The sequence below is a fragment of the Pseudophryne corroboree genome, chromosome 2 (assembly GCF_028390025.1).
Source record: "Pseudophryne corroboree isolate aPseCor3 chromosome 2, aPseCor3.hap2, whole genome shotgun sequence".
In the NCBI taxonomy this organism is placed as follows: domain Eukaryota; kingdom Metazoa; phylum Chordata; class Amphibia; order Anura; family Myobatrachidae; genus Pseudophryne; species Pseudophryne corroboree.
The window spans coordinates 759,064,202-759,086,775 of record NC_086445.1 but is presented as its reverse complement, the minus strand read 5'-3'; the positions used below and the strand labels follow the sequence as shown (position 1 = coordinate 759,086,775).

Here is a 22,574-nt window from a genome sequence, read left to right as displayed (position 1 = left end):
AGTTTATGTATTTTTAATGTCTAGCAAACTAGACATAAGGCTGGTATACATGGGAGAGATGTGTGCTGAGCGAACCGCTCAGCACACATCTCTCCCGCCGCTCAGCACAGCGCGATGTGTGCTGAGCGATGCGGGGGAGGACAGGGGGGGGGCGCTCATTTCACCCAGCGGGTGAAATGAGCAAAGTGCTAGATTTGCCTGCATGCAGGCTCAATCTAGCACCGGCGATAGCGTTGCGCGGGCTGCGCATCGCTATCGCTGTGAGGGGTACACACGAGTGATCTGTGCTTAAAATCTAAGCAATCTACTCAGATTGCTTAGATTTTAAGCATGGATCTCTCCGCGAGTACCCCCCTTTAGTTTAACGTGTCAATGAATAATTATTTCCTTATTGTTGTAGTTATATTGCTGACCATGCCCCATACTGTATAATGATTGATAGAATTTGCATTTAGCTATTACAGGTTGAGTATCCCATATCCAAATATCCGAAATACGGAATATTCCGAAATATGGAATATTCCGAAATACTGACTTTTTTTGAGTGAGAGTGAGATAGTGAAACCTTTGTTTTTTGATGGCTCAATGTACACAAACTTTGTTTAATACACAGTTATTAAAAATATTGTATTAAATGACCTTCAGACTGTGTATATAAGGTGTATATGAAACATAAATGAATTGTGTGAATGTAGACACACTTTGTTTAATGCACAAAGTTATATAAAATATTGGCTAAATTTACCTTCAGGCTGTGTGTATAAGGTGTATATGTAACATAAATGCATTCTGTGCTTAGATTTAGGTCCCATTGCCATGATATCTCATTATGGTATGCAATTATTCCAAAATACGGAAAAATCCGATAACCAAAATACCTCTGGTCCCAAGCATTTTGGATAAGGGATACTCAACCTGTATTACACCTTTTAGAGCAAATGACAACATTTAAAAAACCACTAAGCCCCAATTTTATTTTATATTTGCCATGAAGGTGAAATATTTTGTTTGTGTTTACCTGACAATCTAAAGGCCCATACACATTAGACAATGTCGCTCTGTGAGCGACATCGTCTAATGTTTCCCCCTCCCGGGCCAGCCGGTCGGCGACCGCTTGTACGCACTGAGCGATATGACCGCTCATATCGCTCAGTGACATCACGCCCCCGCCAGCCTTGCATGAAGGTCATGGACGACAGTCCACATCCTTCATGCATGCCCTACCGACAGCGACGAACGTTGCCGACCCGCGGGGCCACGCATCGGTCGTCGCTGGCGGCATACACACTTGACGATAAAATGAGCGACGTCGCTCAAAGAGGGGGAAAATGAGCGACGTCGCTCATTTTATCATTAAGTGTGTATGGACCTTTAGTTCTGGTATAAAGTAAAGTATTACCTTCAAGCTCCATTACAGACTGTGGCATCTCATCCCCCATCATTATGATAGTGTGCTCTGTAAGAATCAGGTCTAAAAGCTGAGTCTGAGGGGTAAAGTTACTGAAGCTTCTAAAACTGAAAAGTGGTGATGTTAGTCATAGCAACCAATTAGATTTGTCTATTGCATCCTAGAAAATTATAGAATGTGATTGGTTGCCATGGGCAGTATCACCACTTTTCATTTTTAGAAGCTTTAGTATATTTACCCCAGAGTTTCTGTGACTTCACTGGAGGTTGGGTACAAAATCCCGGCAGTCCAGATACCAACGATGGATCGCATTAAGTATTTTAACCCTTCCCCTAATCCTATCCCACCCCTCCCACAGCCTAACCACTGGTGTATGTATAATGGGTGCAAGGGGAACCACACATCGCACACCCTGCACTATACTTACCACTCCGTTGGCCTGGCGCTGGCTGCAGAGCTGCAAATATCACTGGGAAAATGGCTGTCACGGCCATTTTCCATTGATCCACTCTTGCGCAATAGAGATGTCCCCAGGAACGCAGCACGAGCGCCATGTTCCCGGAGACCTGCATAAGCACAGTAGACTCTGGCACAATGCTAGTCTACTGTGCTGACAGAGAGGAGGGGCTCTGACCAGAGCCTGCACACGGGCCCTCTCCTCTCTTAAAGCGTATCTGAGTCTAACCCCCTAGTGCCTAACCTGTAGTGCTCTGTATGCCACTTATAAAAAAAATATTATGTATCACCTGAATGTATCACTGAAGGACCGCAGCAGATATATCCGATACCTGATGTGACCTCTCCATTCCCACTGGCAGCCGCATCTCCCAGTTTTCTATGGGGGTTGTGATGCTGCCAGATTGATCAATTTCTGGAATGCTAAACATTCCGGAGATTGACCCCTACAGCTACCACCATCTGACTATGGCGGCAGCCCATTGCAGCTGGCGGCTGTGCCTGTGCGGGCAGTGGGGCTGTTAATGCACAGTAGTCCTGCTGACACATTGAGCAAATCACTGGGTCAGGCTCCATTTGGAGCCTCTGTTCCTGTGAGTGCTCAATAATACATAGTGTTTGTACAATCGCCGATTGCAATGCGATCCTGGGTGCGAATGTCACGCCCAGATTACATTGAATACGCAATTCATGATAAATGGGGCCCCTATATGAATTGCCAGTCAACTCTATACTTCTGCATGGAAATGCTGATTAGCCGTCAGTCACTGCCACTGTGATTGTTTTCACAGAGAGGCATGGTGAACCTCTTTACATGGGCGTAGCTACCATAGGTGCAGGGAGTGAAGCTGCTATGGGGCCCAGAGCTGAGAGAGGCCCTCCTTCCCTGTCACAGTTACATGTGTTATATACAAGGGCGTAGCTACCATAGGTGCAGGGAGTGAAGCTGCTATGGGGCCCAGAGCTGAGAGAGGCCCTCCTTCCCTGTCACAGTTACATGTGTTATATACAAGGGCGTAGCTACCATAGGTGCAGGGAGTGAAGCTGCTATAGGGCCCAGAGCTGAGAGAGGCCCTCCTTCCCTGTCACAGTTACATGTGTTATATACAAGGGCGTAGCTACCATAGGTGCAGGGAGTGCAGCTGCTATGGGGCCCAGAGCTGAGAGAGGCCCTCCTTCCCTTTCACAGTTACATGTGTTATATACAAGGGTGTAGCTACCATAGGTGCAGGGAGTGAAGCTGCTATGGGGCCCAGAGCTGAGAGAGGCCCTCCTTCCCTGTCACAGTTACATGTGTTATATACAAGGGCATAGCTACCATAGGTGCAGGGAGTGAAGCTGCTATGGGGCCCAGAGCTGAGAGAGGCCCTCCTTCCCTGTCACAGTTACATGTGTTATACACAAGGGCGTAGCTACCATAGGTGCAGGGAGTGAAGCTGCTATGGGGCCCAGAGCTGAGAGAGGCCCTCCTTCCCTGTCACAGTTACATGTGTTATATCCAAGGGCGTAGCTACCATAGGTGCAGGGAGTGCAGCTGCTATGGGGCCCAGAGCTACAAGGGGCTCACCTTCCCTGTCAAAATTACGTTACATACAGTAAATTTTTCACAAATGGGTGACAAACTTTTGCCTTGGGGCCTAAAATATATCTAGTTATGCCCCTAGACCTACTCATTGTCATTGTAGTTTGGTATAAAATAAACTGGAGGGTATTATATTGTTACATAAAAGGAAGTGGGGCACTATAATGGGGCACAGTATGAACAGGGGCCACTGTATGACATAATGTGAATTGGGGGTACTGTGTTACATAATGTTTTCTGGCAGCCCTACAATGTGACATTATGTGAACTAGGGTACTACTCTGGGGCATAAAATTAATGACTGCTACAGACAGGTACTGTGTCTCTCTAGAAGGATTGGGACAGGGGCCCCTTCAAAATGTTGCTATGGGGCACAAAAAGTTCTGGCTACGCCTCTGCCTCTTTAGGTATAAACACTCAGATATTTCTTGTATATTATTTAGCTCTGTAATATACTGCCTTTCCTATATTAATGACACATAGTGGCTTTGCTTCCCCTTTAAATATGTATTCTCAGTGGGTGACTGCCAAATTGAAAACAAATGAGCATGTTTCATTGACCTGTGTGTGGGAACAAAATGTAAACTACTGAAAAAGCTCTTGATATAGGAATAGTTACATAATACATTCTTCCAAACTGACCCTTTCAACCAGTGCTATTTTTTGTTTATATTTTGCAGATATACATACACATAGAATGTTTGGGCGTTCTTTACATGGGCGTAGCTCTTTACATGTCACGCCCAGATTGCATTGAATACGCAATTCATGATAAATGGGGCCCCTATATGAATTGCCAGTCAACTCTATACTTCTGCATGGAAATGCTGATTAGCCGTCAGTCACTGCCACTGTGATTGTTTTCACAGAGAGGCATGGTGAACCTCTTTACATGGGCGTAGCTACCATAGGTGCAGGGAGTGAAGCTGCTATGGGGCCCAGAGCTGAGAGAGGCCCTCCTTCCCTGTCACAGTTACATGTGTTATATACAAGGGCGTAGCTACCATAGGTGCAGGGAGTGAAGCTGCTATGGGGCCCAGAGCTGAGAGAGGCCCTCCTTCCCTGTCACAGTTACATGTGTTATATACAAGGGCGTAGCTACCATAGGTGCAGGGAGTGAAGCTGCTATGGGGCCCAGAGCTGAGAGAGGCCCTCCTTCCCTGTCACAGTTACATGTGTTATATACAAGGGCGTAGCTACCATAGGTGCAGGGAGTGCAGCTGCTATGGGGCCCAGAGCTGAGAGAGGCCCTCCTTCCCTTTCACAGTTACATGTGTTATATACAAGGGTGTAGCTACCATAGGTGCAGGGAGTGAAGCTGCTATGGGGCCCAGAGCTGAGAGAGGCCCTCCTTCCCTGTCACAGTTACATGTGTTATATACAAGGGCGTAGCTACCATAGGTGCAGGGAGTGAAGCTGCTATGGGGCCCAGAGCTGAGAGAGGCCCTCCTTCGCTGTCACAGTTACATGTGTTATACACAAGGGCGTAGCTACCATAGGTGCAGGGAGTGAAGCTGCTATGGGGCCCAGAGCTGAGAGAGGCCCTCCTTCCCTGTCACAGTTACATGTGTTATATCCAAGGGCGTAGCTGCCATAGGTGCAGGGAGTGCAGCTGCTATGGGGCCCAGAGCTACAAGGGGCTCACCTTCCCTGTCAAAATTACGTTACATACAGTACATTTTTCACAAATGGGTGACAAACTTTTGCCTTGGGGCCTAAAATATATCTAGTTATGCCCCTAGACCTACTCATTGTCATTGTAGTTTGGTATAAAATAAACTGGAGGGTATTATATTGTTACATAAAAGGAAGTGGGGCACTATAATGGGGCACAGTATGAACAGGGGCCACTGTATGACATAATGTGAATTGGGGGTACTGTGTTACATAATGTTTTCTGGCAGCCCTACAATGTGACATTATGTGAACTAGGGTACTACTCTGGGGCATAAAATTAATGACTGCTACAGACAGGTACTGTGTCTCTCTAGAAGGATTGGGACAGGGGCCCCTTCAAAATGTTGCTATGGGGCACACAAAGTTCTGGCTACGCCTCTGCCTCTTTAGGTATAAACACTCAGATATTTCTTGTATATTATTTAGCTCTGTAATATACTGCCTTTCCTTTATTAATGACACATAGTGGCTTTGCTTCCCCTTTAAATATGTATTCTCAGTGGGTGACTGCCAAATTGAAAACAAATGAGCATGTTTCATTGACCTGTGTGTGGGAACAAAATGTAAACTACTGAAAAGCTCTTGATATAGGAATAGTTACATAATACATTCTTCCAAACTGACCCTTTCAACCAGTGCTATTTTTTGTTTATATTTTGCAGATATACATACAGATTACAGATAGAATGTTTGGGGCGTTCTTTCACTTTTAGCCAGCTTATCATAAGCCCCCCCTTTCTCCAGCATTTTTCAGTTCTGCAGCAAAAATGACAGATATCTCTACATATAATATTGCTATAGACTTTTGGGATAGGTTTACTAAAACTTTTAAATTGCAGAATTAACAGTGGGGCTGTTGCTGTTGCATCCAATCATATTCTAGCTTTCACACATCTAGTACATTCTGCAGTACATCAGGTTTGACCAGTATTTCCCCTGGGAGGGGCAAGTTTTAGTAAACTGTTGAAGGCCACACAACAAATATTTCATATTTATAATACATAACAATACAATTGCAATTGTATTTATTGTATCAACCACTTGTGTATTTACCACACACATTTGCAACACTTCTGTGAAATATATTAAATAGAAATGTGTACACACAAATAATTGTGCCCCAAGTCTCAATATGCCGGCATAGCAGAACCAGGTAACCAGGTTATCTACACCATTCATATGTGCCCACAGTTTCTTTATGCTAGCATAGCAGAACCCCAGGTTATCTACACCATTCATACAGTATGTACATCCAGTCTCATTATGCACTATACAATAGTACCCCAGGTAGTTCCCCATAGGTCATATGTGTCACTCAATCTGGTCAGGATCCCGGCAGTCAGAATCCTGAAGCCGGAATCCCGACATTATACTGAATACTGACACCAGCATCCCGAATAGGTTCACCATCCCGGCGCCGGAATCCTGACAGCTGGAATGCAGAACGAGAAGACACCACTGCACTGGAAACGTAAGCCATTGGGGGGGGGGATTTTCTTAGGTTTAGACTGCGGGGGGGGGGGGGGGGGGGGGGGGGGGGTTTAGGGTTAAGCTGCAGGCTAAGTTGTTAGGATCCCCCCATGGAGGGTTAGGGTTATGCACCCCCCCCCCTCGCTGAGGGTAAGGGTTAGGCTGCTGGGGTGGGGTGGGGGGGTTGTAGTTTTAGGCCACGGGGAGGGTGGGTTAGGGTGCCAGGAGGGGGGGGGGTGTAAGTATGTTTACCTTCCCCTGTCAGGATTACGAACATTGGGATGCCGCAGTTGATATTCTCACCGCCAGAATCCCGACCTCTGCCAGATCGAATTCAACCCCATCCAGGTCATCTATGCCACTCAGTTCTCCCACCAGTTTCAGAATGCAACCCATTTGACACTTCCCTTTATATTGTGTTCTTCTCCTCTGCAGGCAGTTGCTCTGCTAATCAGCAGGGCTTTGAACTAACCCTATCATGACCTTAGGTCACATCAGCAATGCACTGAGAGTCTATCTCCCAGTTTATGGAAGTAATCCATACTTCAACAGAAAGAGATTCCCAGAATGTTGCTGCCCTGAGCATAACTGATATATAGTCAGGGGCGGATTGGGATCAAACACCAGCCCGGGAAATTTATGGAAGCACCCCTAATGGGGGCGGAGTCTTTTGAGGGGGAGGGGCCTGTCAAGAGGGTGGGGTCCCTCCTCAGAGGTCCTGATTCTGAGATAGACATAGTTAGGGCCTCCTTTGCTTCACATTATGCTAATGTTTACCTGCAAATTTATGCATATGCTGCTACAATGCTCTTCCCTGATGTACATCTGTACGTCTGAATATACAAGGACTGATATGCCCACTTTCTGTGTCTACTGACACTGCAGTCATGCCTTTAATCTACATCTGATTTTATTGATTTTTCATTCTACAACCCCCTTTTTTAACCTTATATGTTTCAAAGTACAGGGAGGGGGAGCACAAACTACATACAGTACAGTATAGGGAGGGAACACACACTACATATAGCACAGTACAGGGAGGGAACACACACTACATACAGTACAGTACAGGGAGGGAACACACACTACATACAGCACAGTACAGGGAGGGGGAGCACACACTACATACAGTACAGGGAGGGAGCACACACTACATACAGCACAGTACAGGGAGCGGGAGCACACACTACATACAGCACAGTACAGGGAGGGGGAGCACACACTTCATACAGCACAGTACAGGGAGCGGGAGCACACACTACATACAGTACAGGGAGCGGGAGCACACACTACATACAGTACAGGGAGGGGGAGCACACACTTCATACAGCACAGTACAGGGAGCGGGAGCACACACTACATACAGCACAGTACAGGGAGGGGGAGCACACACTTCATACAGCACAGTACAGGGAGCGGGAGCACACACTACATACAGCACAGTACAGGGAGGGGGAGCACACACTTCATACAGCACAGTACAGGGAGGGAACACACACTACATGCAGTACAGGGAGGGGGAGCATACACTACATACAGTACAGGAAGGAGGAGCACACACTACATACAGCACAGTACAGGGAGGGGGAGCATACACTACATACAGCACAGTACATGGAGGGGGGGCACACACTGCATACAGTACAGTACAGGGAGGGAACACACACTACATACAGCACAGTACAGGGAGGGGGAGCATACACTACATACAGTACAGGAAGGGGGAGCACATACTACATACAGCACAGTACAGGGAGGTGGAGCATACACTACATACAGTACAGGGAGGGGGAGCACACACTGCATACAGTACAGTACAGGGAGGGGGAACACACACTACATACAGCACAGTACAGGGAGGGGGAGCATACACTACATACAGTACAGTACAGGGAGGGAACACACACTACATACAGCACAGTACAGGGAGGGGGAGCATACAGTACAGTACAGGGAGGGAACAAACACTACATACAGCACAGTACAGGGAGGGGGAGCATACACTACATACAGCACAGGAAGGGGGAGCACATACTACATACAGCACAGTACAGGGAGGGGGAGCATACACTACATATAGCACAGTACAGGGAGGGGGAGCATACACTACATACACTACAGGAAGGGGGAGCACATACTACATACAGCACAGTACAGGGAGGGGGAGCATACACTACATACAGCACAGTACAGGGAGAGGAGCACACACTGCATACAGCACAGTACAGGGAGGGGGAGCATACACTGCATACGGCACAGTACAGGGAGGGAACACACACTACATACAGCACAGTACAGGGAGGGGGAGCACACACTACATACAGCACAGTACAGGGAGGGGGAGCACACACTACATACAGTACAGTACAGGGAGGGGGAGCACACACTACATACAGTACAGTACAGGGAGGGAACACACACTACATACAGCACAGTACAGGGAGGGGGAGCACACACTGCATACAGTACAGGGAGAGAGCACACACTACATACAGCACAGTACAGGGAGGGGGAGCACACACTACATACAGCAAAGTACAGGAAGGGGGAGCACACACTACATACAGTACAGTACAGTACAGGGAGGGGGAGCACACACTACATACAGTACAGTACAGGGAGGGAACACACACTACATACAGCACAGTACATGGAGGGGGAGCACACACTACATACAGTACAGTACAGGGAGGGAACACACACTACATACAGCACAGTACAGGGAGGGGGAGCATACACTACATACAGTACAGGAAGGGGGAGCACATACTACATACAGCACAGTGCAGGGAGGGGGAGCATACACTACATACAGCACAGTACAGGGAGGGAACACACACTACATACAGCACAGTACAGGGAGGGGGAGCATACACTACATACAGTACAGTACAGGGAGGGAACACACACTACATACAGCACAGTAGAGGTAGGATGAGCACATACTACATACAGCACAGTACAGGGAGGGGGAGCATACAGTACAGTACAGGGAGGGAACACACACTACATACAGCACAGTACAGGGAGGGGGAGCATACGCTACATACAGTAAAGTACAGGGAGGGAACACACACTACATACAGCACAGTATAGGGAGTAGTAGCATACAATACATACAGTACAGGAAGGGGGAGCACATTCTACATACAGCACAGTATAGGGAGGGGGAGCATACACTACATACAGCACAGTACAGGGAGGGGGAGCACACACTTCATACAGCACAGTACAGGGAGGGAACACACACTACATACAGCACAGTACAGGGAGGGGGAGCATACACTACATACAGTACAGGAAGGGGGAGTACATACATACTACATACAGCAGAGTACAGGGAGGGGGAGCATACACTACATACAGCACAGTACAGGGAGGGAGAGCACACACTACATACAGCACAGTACAGGGAGGGAACACACACTACATACAGCACAGTACAGGGAGGGGGAGCATACACTACATACAGTACAGGAAGGGGGAGCACATACTACATACAGCACAGTACAGGGAGGGGGAGCATACACTACATACAGCACAGTACAGGGAGGGGGAGCACACACTACATACAGTACTGTACAGGGAGGGAACACACACTACATGCATCACAGTACAGGGAGGGGGAGCATACACTACATACAGTACAGGAAGGGGGAGCACATACTACATACAGCACAATACAGGGAGCATACACTACATACAGCACAGTACAGGGAGGGGGAGCACACACTGCATACAGTACAGGTAGGGGGGCACACACTACATACAGCACAGTACAGGGAGGGGTAGCAACATACACTACATACAGTACAGTACAGGGAGGGAACACACACTACATACAGCACAGTACAGGGAGGTGGAGCATACATACATACATACATACATACATACATACATACAGTACAGGGAGGGAGCACACACTACATACAGTACAGGGAGCGGGAGCACACACTACATACAGCACAGTACATGGAGGGGGAGCACACACTTCATACAGTACAGGGAGGGAACACACACTACATACAGCACAGTACAGGGAGGGGGAGCATACACTACATACAGTACAGGAAGGTGGAGCACACACTACATACAGCACAGTACAGGGAGGGGGAGCATACATTACATACAGCACATTACAGGGAGGGGGAGCACACACTGCATACAGTACAGTACAGGGAGGGAACACACACTACATACAGCACAGTACAGGGAGGGGGAGCATACACTACATACAGTACAGGAAGGGGGAGCACATACTACATACAGCACAGTACAGGGAGGGGGAGCACACACTGCATACAGTACAGGGAGGAGGGGCACACACTACATACAGCACAGTACAGGGAGGGGTAGCATACACTGCATACAGTACAGTACAGGGAGGGGGAACACACACTACATACAGCACAGTACAGGGAGGAGGAGCATACACTACATACAGCACAGTACAGGGAGGGGGAGCATACACTACATACAGTACAGTACAGGGAGAGAACACACACTACATACAGCACAGTACAGGGAGGGGGAGCATACAGTACAGTACAGGGAGGGAACACACACTACATACAGCACAGTACAGGGAGGGGGAGCATACACTACATACAGCACAGGAAGGGGGAGCACATACTACATACAGCACAGTACAGGGAGGGGGAGCATACACTACATATAGCACAGTACAGGGAGGGGGAGCATACACTACATACACTACAGGAAGCAGGAGCACTTACTACATACAGCACAGTACAGGGAGGGGGAGCATACACTACATACAGCACAGTACAGGGAGGGGAGCACACACTGCATACAGCACAGTACAGGGAGGGGGAGCATACACTGCATACGGCACAGTACAGGGAGGGAACACACACTACATACAGCACAGTACAGGGAGGGGGAGCACACACTACATACAGCACAGTACAGGGAGGGGGAGCACACACTACATACAGTACAGTACAGGGAGGGGGAGCACACACTACATACAGTACAGTACAGGGAGGGAACACACACTACATACAGCACAGTACAGGGAGGGGGAGCACACACTGCATACAGTACAGGGAGGGAGCACACACTACATACAGCACAGTACAGGGAGGGGGAGCACACACTACATACAGCACAGTACAGGAAGGGGGAGCACACACTACATACAGTACAATACAGGGAGGGGGAGCACACACTACATACAGTACAGTACAGGGAGGGAACACACACTACATACAGCACAGTACATGGAGGGGGAGCACACACTACATACAGTACAGTACAGGGAGGGAACACACACTACATACAGCACAGTACAGGGAGGGGGAGCATACACTACATACAGTACTGGAAGGGGGAGCACATACTACATACAGCACAGTGCAGGGAGGGGGAGCATACACTACATACAGTACAGTACAGGGAGGGAACACACACTACATACAGCACAGTAGAGGTAGGATGAGCACATACTACATACAGCACAGTACAGGGAGGGGGAGCATACAGCACAGTACAGGGAGGGAACACACACTACATACAGCACAGTACAGGGAGGGGGAGCATACACTACATACAGTAAAGTACAGGGAGGGAACACACACTACATACAGCACAGTACAGGGAGGAGTAGCATACAATACATACAGTACAGGAAGGGGGAGCACATTCTACATACAGCACAGTATAGGGAGGGGGAGCATACACTACATACAGCACAGTACAGGGAGGTGGAGCACACACTTCATACAGCACAGTACAGGGAGGGAACAAACACTACATACAGCACAGTACAGGGATGGGGAGCATACACTACATACAGTACAGGAAGGGGGAGTACATACATACTACATACAGCAGAGTACAGGGAGGGGGAGCATACACTACATTAAGCACAGTACAGGGAGGGGGAGCACACACTACATACAGCACAGTACAGGGAGGGGGAGCATACACTACATACAGTACAGGAAGGGGGAGCACATGCTACATACAGCACAATACAGGGAGCATACACTACATACAGCACAGAACAGGGAGGGGGGCACACACTGCATACAGTACAGGCAGGGGGGCACACACTACATACAGCACAGTACAGGGAGGGGTAGCATACACTACATACAGTACAGTACAGGGAGGGAACACACACTACATACAGCACAGTACAGGGAGGGGGAGCACACACTACATACAGCACAGTACAGGGAGGGGGAGCACACACTACATACAGTACAGTACAGGGAGGGGGAGCACACACTACATACAGTACAGTACAGGGAGGGAACACACACTACATACAGCACAGTACAGGGAGGGGGAGCACACACTGCATACAGTACAGGGAGAGAGCACACACTACATACAGCACAGTACAGGGAGGGGGAGCACACACTACATACAGCAAAGTACAGGAAGGGGGAGCACACACTACATACAGTACAGTACAGGGAGGGGGAGCACACACTACATACAGTACTGTACAGGGAGGGAACACACACTACATACAGCACAGTACATGGAGGGGGAGCACACACTACATACAGTACAGTACAGGGAGGGAACACACACTACATACAGCACAGTACAGGGAGGGGGAGCATACACTACATACAGTACAGGAAGGGGGAGCACATACTACATACAGCACAGTGCAGGGAGGGGGAGCATACACTACATACAGCACAGTACAGGGAGGGAACACACACTACATACAGCACAGTACAGGGAGGGGGAGCATACACTACATACAGTACAGTACAGGGAGGGAACACACACTACATACAGCACAGTAGAGGTAGGATGAGCACATACTACATACAGCACAGTACAGGGAGGGGGAGCATACAGTACAGTACAGGGAGGGAACACACACTACATACAGCACAGTACAGGGAGGGGGAGCATACGCTACATACAGTAAAGTACAGGGAGGGAACACACACTACATACAGCACAGTATAGGGAGTAGTAGCATACAATACATACAGTACAGGAAGGGGGAGCACATTCTACATACAGCACAGTATAGGGAGGGGGAGCACACACTACATACAGTACAGTACAGGGAGGGGGAGCACACACTACATACAGCACAGTACAGGGAGGGGTAGCAACATACACTACATACAGTACAGTACAGGGAGGGAACACACACTACATACAGCACAGTACAGGGAGGGGGAGCATACACTACATACAGTACTGGAAGGGGGAGCACATACTACATACAGCACAGTGCAGGGAGGGGGAGCATACACTACATACAGTACAGTACAGGGAGGGAACACACACTACATACAGCACAGTAGAGGTAGGATGAGCACATACTACATACAGCACAGTACAGGGAGGGGGAGCATACAGCACAGTACAGGGAGGGAACACACACTACATACAGCACAGTACAGGGAGGGGGAGCATACACTACATACAGTAAAGTACAGGGAGGGAACACACACTACATACAGCACAGTACAGGGAGGAGTAGCATACAATACATACAGTACAGGAAGGGGGAGCACATTCTACATACAGCACAGTATAGGGAGGGGGAGCATACACTACATACAGCACAGTACAGGGAGGTGGAGCACACACTTCATACAGCACAGTACAGGGAGGGAACAAACACTACATACAGCACAGTACAGGGATGGGGAGCATACACTACATACAGTACAGGAAGGGGGAGTACATACATACTACATACAGCAGAGTACAGGGAGGGGGAGCAAACACTACATTAAGCACAGTACAGGGAGGGGGAGCACACACTACATACAGCACAGTACAGGGAGGGGGAGCATACACTACATACAGTACAGGAAGGGGGAGCACATGCTACATACAGCACAATACAGGGAGCATACACTACATACAGCACAGAACAGGGAGGGGGGCACACACTGCATACAGTACAGGCAGGGGGGCACACACTACATACAGCACAGTACAGGGAGGGGTAGCATACACTACATACAGTACAGTACAGGGAGGGAACACACACTACATACAGCACAGTACAGGGAGGGGGAGCCTGAAATTTTTAGGGTTTTGTGTTTTGGTTTTGGGTTCGGTTCCGCGGCCGTGTTTTGGGTTCGAACGCGTTTTGGCAAAACCTCACCGAATTATTTTTGTCGGATTCGGGTGTGTTTTGGATTCGGGTGTTTTTTTCCAAAAACACTAAAAAACAGCTTAAATCATAGAATTTGGGGGTCATTTTGATCCCAAAGTATTATTAACCTCAAAAACCATAATTTACACTCATTTTCAGTCTATTCTGAATACCTCACACCTCACAATATTATTTTTAGTCCTAAAATTTGCACCGAGGTCGCTGTGTGAGTAAGATAAGCGACCCTAGTGGCCGACACAAACACCGGGCCCATCTAGGAGTGGCACTGCAGTGTCACGCAGGATGTCCCTTCCAAAAAACCCTCCCCAAACAGCACATGACGCAAAGAAAAAAAGAGGCGCAATGAGGTAGCTGTGTGAGTAAGATTAGCGACCCTAGTGGCCGACACAAACACCGGGCCCATCTAGGAGTGGCACTGCAGTGTCACGCAGGATGGCCCTTCCAAAAAACCCTCCCCAAACAGCACATGACGCAAAGAAAAAAAGAGGCGCAATGAGGTAGCTGTGTGAGTAAGATTAGCGACCCTAGTGGCCGACACAAACACCGGGCCCATCTAGGAGTGGCACTGCAGTGTCACGCAGGATGGCCCTTCCAAAAAACCCTCCCCAAACAGCACATGACGCAAAGAAAAAAAGAGGCGCAATGAGGTAGCTGACTGTGTGAGTAAGATTAGCGACCCTAGTGGCCGACACAAACACCGGGCCCATCTAGGAGTGGCACTGCAGTGTCACGCAGGATGTCCCTTCCAAAAAACCCTCCCCAAACAGCACATGACGCAAAGAAAAAAAGAGGCGCAATGAGGTAGCTGTGTGAGTAAGATAAGCGACCCTAGTGGCCGACACAAACACCGGGCCCATCTAGGAGTGGCACTGCAGTGTCACGCAGGATGTCCCTTCCAAAAAACCCTCCCCAATCAGCACATGATGCAAAGAAAAAGAAAAGAAAAAAGAGGTGCAAGATGGAATTATCCTTGGGCCCTCCCACCCACCCTTATGTTGTATAAACAAAACAGGACATGCACACTTTAACCAACCCATCATTTCAGTGACAGGGTCTGCCACACGACTGTGACTGATATGACGGGTTGGTTTGGACCCCCCCAAAAAAGAAGCAATTAATCTCTCCTTGCACAAACTGGCTCTACAGAGGCAAGATGTCCACCTCATCATCACCCTCCGATATATCACCGTGTACATCCCCCTCCTCACAGATTATCAATTCGTCCCCACTGGAATCCACCATCTCAGCTCCCTGTGTACTTTGTGGAGGCAATTGCTGCTGGTCAATGTCTCCGCGGAGGAATTGATTATAATTCATTTTAATGAACATCATCTTCTCCACATTTTCTGGATGTAACCTCGTACGCCGATTGCTGACAAGGTGAGCGGCGGCACTAAACACTCTTTCGGAGTACACACTTGTGGGAGGGCAACTTAGGTAGAATAAAGCCAGTTTGTGCAAGGGCCTCCAAATTGCCTCTTTTTCCTGCCAGTATAAGTACGGACTGTGTGACGTGCCTACTTGGATGCGGTCACTCATATAATCCTCCACCATTCTATCAATGTTGAGAGAATCATATGCAGTGACAGTAGACGACATGTCCGTAATCGTTGTCAGGTCCTTCAGTCCGGACCAGATGTCAGCATCAGCAGTCGCTCCAGACTGCCCTGCATCACCGCCAGCGGGTGGGCTCGGAATTCTGAGCCTTTTCCTCGCACCCCCAGTTGCGGGAAAATGTGAAGGAGGAGATGTTGACAGGTCGCGTTCCGCTTGACTTGACAATTTTGTCACCAGCAGGTCTTTCAACCCCAGCAGACCTGTGTCTGCCGGAAAGAGAGATCCAAGGTAGGCTTTAAATCTAGGATCGAGCACGGTGGCCAAAATGTAGTGCTCTGATTTCAACAGATTGACCACCCGTGAATCCTTGTTAAGCGAATTAAGGGCTGCATCCACAAGTCCCACATGCCTAGCGGAATCGCTCCGTGTTAGCTCCTCCTTCAATGCCTCCAGCTTCTTCTGCAAAAGCCTGATGAGGGGAATGACCTGACTCAGGCTGGCAGTGTCTGAACTGACTTCACGTGTGGCAAGTTCAAAGGGCATCAGAACCTTGCACAACGTTGAAATCATTCTCCACTGCACTTGAGACAGGTGCATTCCACCTACTATATCGTGCTCAATTGTATAGGCTTGAATGGCCTTTTGCTGCTCCTCCAACCTCTGAAGCATATAGAGGGTTGAATTCCACCTCGTTACCACTTCTTGCTTCAGATGATGGCAGGGCAGGTTCAGTAGTTTTTTGGTGGTGCTCCAGTTTTCTGTACGTGGTGCCTGTACGCCGAAAGTGTCCCGCAATTCTTCTGGCCACCGACAGCATCTCTTGCACGCCCCTGTCGTTTTTTTAAAAATTCTGCACCACCAAATTCAAGGTATGTGCAAAACATGGGACGTGCTGGAATTGGCCCAGATTTAATGCACACACAATATTGCTGGCGTTGTCCGATGGCCACAAATCCACAGGAGAGTCCAATTGGGTAAGCCATTCCGCGATGATCTTCCTCAGTTGCCGTAAGAGGTTTTCAGCTGTGTGCGTATTCTGGAAAGCGGTGATACAAAGCGTAGCCTGCCTAGGAAAGAGTTGGCGTTTGCGAGATGCTGCTACTGGTGCCGCCGCTGCTGTTCTTGCGGCGGGAGTCCATACATCTACCCAGTGGGCTGTCACAGTCATATAGTCCTGACCCTGCCCTGCTCCACTTGTCCACATGTCCGTGGTTAAGTGGACATTGGGTTACAGCTGCATTTTTTAGGACACTGGTGACTCTTTTTCTGAGGTCTGTGTACATTTTCGGTATCGCCTGCCTAGAGAAATGGAACCTAGATGGTATTTGGTACCGGGGACACAGTACCTCCAACAAGTCTCTAGTTGGCTCTGCAGTAATGATGGATACCGGAACCACGTTTCTCACCACCCAGGATGCCAAGGCCTCAGTTATCCGCTTTGCAGTAGGATGACTGCTGTGATATTTCATCTTCCTCGCAAAGGACTGTTGAACAGTCAATTGCTTACTGGAAGTAGTACAAGTGGGCTTACGACTTCCCCTCTGGGATGACCATCGACTCCCAGCGGCAAACAACAGCAGCGCCAGCAGCAGTAGGCGTTACACGCAAGGATGCATCGGAGGAATCCCAGGCAGGAGAGGACTCGTCAGACTTGCCAGTGACATGGCCTGCAGGACTATTGGCATTCCTGGGGAAGGAGGAAATTGACACTGAGGGAGTTGGTGGGGTGGTTTGCGTGAGCTTGGTTACAAGAGGAAGGGATTTACTGGTCAGTGGACTGCTTCCGCTGTCACCCAAAGTTTTTGAACTTGTCACTGACTTATTATGAATGCGCTGCAGGTGACGTATAAGGGAGGATGTTCCGAGGTGGTTAACGTCCTTACCCTACTTATTACAGCTTGACAAAGGGAACACACGGCTTGACACCTGTTGTCCGCATTTCTGGTGAAATACCTCCACACCGAAGAGCTGATTTTTTTGGTATTTTCACCTGGCATGTCAACGGCCATATTCCTCCCACGGACAACAGGTGTCTCCCCGGGTGCCTGACTTAAACAAACCACCTCACCATCAGAATCCTCCTGGTCAATTTCCTCCCCAGCGCCAGCAACACCCATATCCTCCTCATCCTGGTGTACTTCAACACTGACATCTTCAATCTGACTATCAGGAACTGACTGCGGGTGCTCCTTCCAGCACTTGCAGGGGGCGTGCAAATGGTGAAGGCGCATGCTCTTCACGTCCAGTGTTGGAAGGTCAGGCATCGCAACCGACACAATTGGACTCTCCTTGTGGATTTGGGATTTCAAAGAACGCACAGTTCTTTGCGGTGCTTTTGCCAGCTTGAGTCTTTTCAGTTTTCTAGCGAGAGGCTGAGTGCTTCCATCCTCATGTGAAGCTGAACCACTAGCCATGAACATAGGCCAGGGCCTCAGCCGTTCCTTGCCACTCCGTGTGGTAAATGGCATATTGGCAAGTTTACGCTTCTCCTCCAACAATTTTATTTTAGGTTTTGGAGTCCTTTTTTTTCTGATATTTGGTGTTTTGGATTTGACATGCTCTGTACTATGACATTGGGCATCGGCCTTGGCAGACGACGTTGCTGGCATTTCATCGTCTCGGCCATGACTAGTGCAGCAGCTTCAGCACGAGGTGGAAGTGGATCTTGATCTTTCCCTAATTTTGGAACCTCAACTTTTTTGTTCTCCATATTTTATAGGCAGAACTAAAAGGCACCTCAGGTAAACAATGGAGATGGATGGATTGGATACTAGTATACAATTATGGACGGACTGCCACGGTTAGGTGGTATAAAAAAACCACGGTTAGGTGGTATATAATACAATTATGGATGGACGGACTGCCTGCCGAGTGCCGACACAGAGGTAGCCACAGCCGTGAACTACCGCACTGTACACTGGTTGATAAAGAGATAGTAGTATACTCGTAACAACTAGTATGACGACGGTATAAAGAATGAAAAAAAAACCACGGTTAGGTGGTATATAATACAATTATGGTTGGACGGACTGCCTGCCGAGTGCCGACACAGAGGTAGCCACAGCCGTGAACTACCGCACTGTACACTGGTTGATAAAGAGATAGTAGTATACTCGTAACAACTAGTATGACGACGGTATAAAGAATGAAAAAAAACCACGGTTAGGTGGTATATATTATAATACAATTATGGATGGACGGACTGCCTGCCGAGTGCCGACACAGAGGTAGCCACAGCCGTGAACTACCGCACTGTACACTGGTTGATAAAGAGATAGTAGTATACTCGTAACAACTAGTATGACGACGGTATAAAGAATGAAAAAAAAAACCACGGTTAGGTGGTATATAATACAATTATGGTTGGACGGACTGCCTGCCGAGTGCCGACACAGAGGTAGCCACAGCCGTGAACTACCGCACTGTACACTGGTTGATAAAGAGATAGTAGTATACTCGTAACAACTAGTATGACTATGACGATGGTATAAAGAAAGAAAAAAAAAACCACGGTTAGGTGGTATATAATACAATTATGGATGGACGGACTGCCTGCCGAGTGCCGACACAGAGGTAGCCACAGCCGTGAACTACCGCACTGTACTGTGTCTGCTGCTAATATAGACTGGTTGATAAAGAGATAGTATACAATACTACTAATATACTGGTGGTCAGGCACTGGTCACCACTAGTCACACTGGCAGTGGCACTCCTGCAGCAAAAGTGTGCACTGTTTAATTTTAATATAATATTATTTATCATGTACTCCTGGCTCCTGCTATAACAACCTGCAGTGCTCCCAGTCTCCCCCACAATTATAAGCTTTATATACAATACATTGATGTGCAGCACACTGGCTGAGCAGTGCACACAGACTGAGTCACTGTGTGACTGTGTATCGTTTTTTTTCAGGCAGAGAACGAATATATTAAATAAAACAAACAACTGCACTGTCTCTGGTGGTCACTGGTCACTGTGGTCGTCAGTCACTAAACTCTGTCTGCACTCTCTTCTAATCTACAGTATCACAGCAATCTCTCTCTCTCTCTCTCTCTTCTAAATCTAATCTAAATGGAGAGGACGCCAGCCACGTCCTCTCCCTATCAATCTCAATGCACGTGTGAAAATGGCGGCGACGCGCGGCTCCTTATATAGAATCCGAGTCTCGCGAGAATCCGACAGCGTCATGATGACGTTCGGAGCTGCGCTCGGGTTAACCGAGCAAGGCGGGAAGATCCGAGTCGCTCGGACCCGTGAAAAAAAAAGTGAAGTTCGTGCGGGTTCGGATTCAAAGAAACCGAACCCGCTCATCTCTAGGGAGCACACACTACATACAGCACAGTACAGGGAGGGGGAGCACACACTACATACAGCACAGTACAGGGAGGGGGAGCATACACTACATACAGTACAGGAAGGGGGAGCACATACTATATACAGCACAGTACAGGAGTGGGAGCATACACTACATACAGTACAATACAGGGAGGGAACACACACTACATACAGCACAGTAGAGGGAGGATGAGCACATCTACAGACAGCACAGTACAGGGAGGGGGAGCATACAGTACAATACAGGGAGGGAACACACACTACATACAGCACAGTACAGGGAGGGGGAGCATACACTACATACAGTACAGTACAGGAGGGAACACACACTACATACAGCACAGTACAGGGAGGGGGAACATACACTACATACAGTACAGGAAGGGGGAGCACATACTACATACAGCACAGTACAGGGAGGGGATCATACACTACATACAGCACAGTACAGGGAGGGGGAGCACACACTTCATACAGCACAGTACAGGGAGGGAACACACACTACATACAGCACAGTACAGGGAGGGGGAGCATACACTACATACAGTACAGGAGGAGGAGCACATACATACTACATACAGCAGAGTACAGGGAGGGGGAGCATACACTACATACAGCACAGTACAGGGAGGGGGAGCACACACTGCATACAGCACAGTACAGGGAGGGAACACACACTACATACAGCACAGTACAGGGAGGGGGAGCATACACTACATACAGTACAGGAAGGGGGAGCACATACTACATACAGCACAGTACAGGGAGGGGGAGCATACACTACATACAGCACAGTACAGGGAGGGGGAGCACACACTGCATACAGTACAGTACAGGGAGGGAACACACACTACATACAGCACAGTACAGGGAGGGGGAGCATACACTACATACAGTACAGGAAGGTGGAGCACACACTACATACAGCACAGTACAGGGAGGGGGAGCATACATTACATACAGCACATTACAGGGAGGGGGGAGCACACACTGCATACAGTACAGTACAGGGAGGGAACACACACTACATACAGCACAGTACAGGGAGGGGGAGCATACACTACATACAGTACAGGAAGGGGGAGCACATACTACATACAGCACAGTACAGGGAGGGGGAGCACACACTGCATACAGTACAGGGAGGAGGGGCCACACACTACATACAGCACAGTACAGGGAGGGGTAGCATACACTGCATACAGTACAGTACAGGGAGGGGGAACACACACTACATACAGCACAGTACAGGGAGGAGGAGCATACACTACATACAGCACAGTACAGGGAGGGGGAGCATACACTACATACAGTACAGTACAGGGAGAGAACACACACTACATACAGCACAGTACAGGGAGGGGGAGCATACAGTACAGTACAGGGAGGGAACACACACTACATACAGCACAGTACAGGGAGGGGGAGCATACACTACATACAGCACAGGAAGGGGGAGCACATACTACATACAGCACAGTACAGGGAGGGGGAGCATACACTACATATAGCACAGTACAGGGAGGGGGAGCATACACTACATACACTACAGGAAGCAGGAGCACTTACTACATACAGCACAGTACAGGAGGGGGAGCATACACTACATACAGCACAGTACAGGGAGGGGAGCACACACTGCATACAGCACAGTACAGGGAGGGGGAGCATACACTGCATACGGCACAGTACAGGGAGGGAACACACACTACATACAGCACAGTACAGGGAGGGGGAGCACACACTACATACAGCACAGTACAGGGAGGGGGAGCACACACTACATACAGTACAGTACAGGAGGGGAGCACACACTACATACAGTACAGTACAGGGAGGGAACACACACTACATACAGCACAGTACAGGGAGGGGAGCACACACTGCATACAGTACAGGGAGGGAGCCACACACTACATACAGCACAGTACAGGGAGGGGGAGCACACACTACAT

The 22,574-nt window shown here is 48.6% G+C and overlaps 1 protein-coding gene across 1 annotated transcript in view; it reads left to right on the top strand.

Annotated features, from left to right (window-relative positions):
• Positions 1-22,574, top strand: part of LOC135051192 (omega-hydroxyceramide transacylase-like) — a 111,572-nt gene that overhangs the window by 1,263 nt on the left and 87,735 nt on the right. The window lies entirely within an intron of this gene.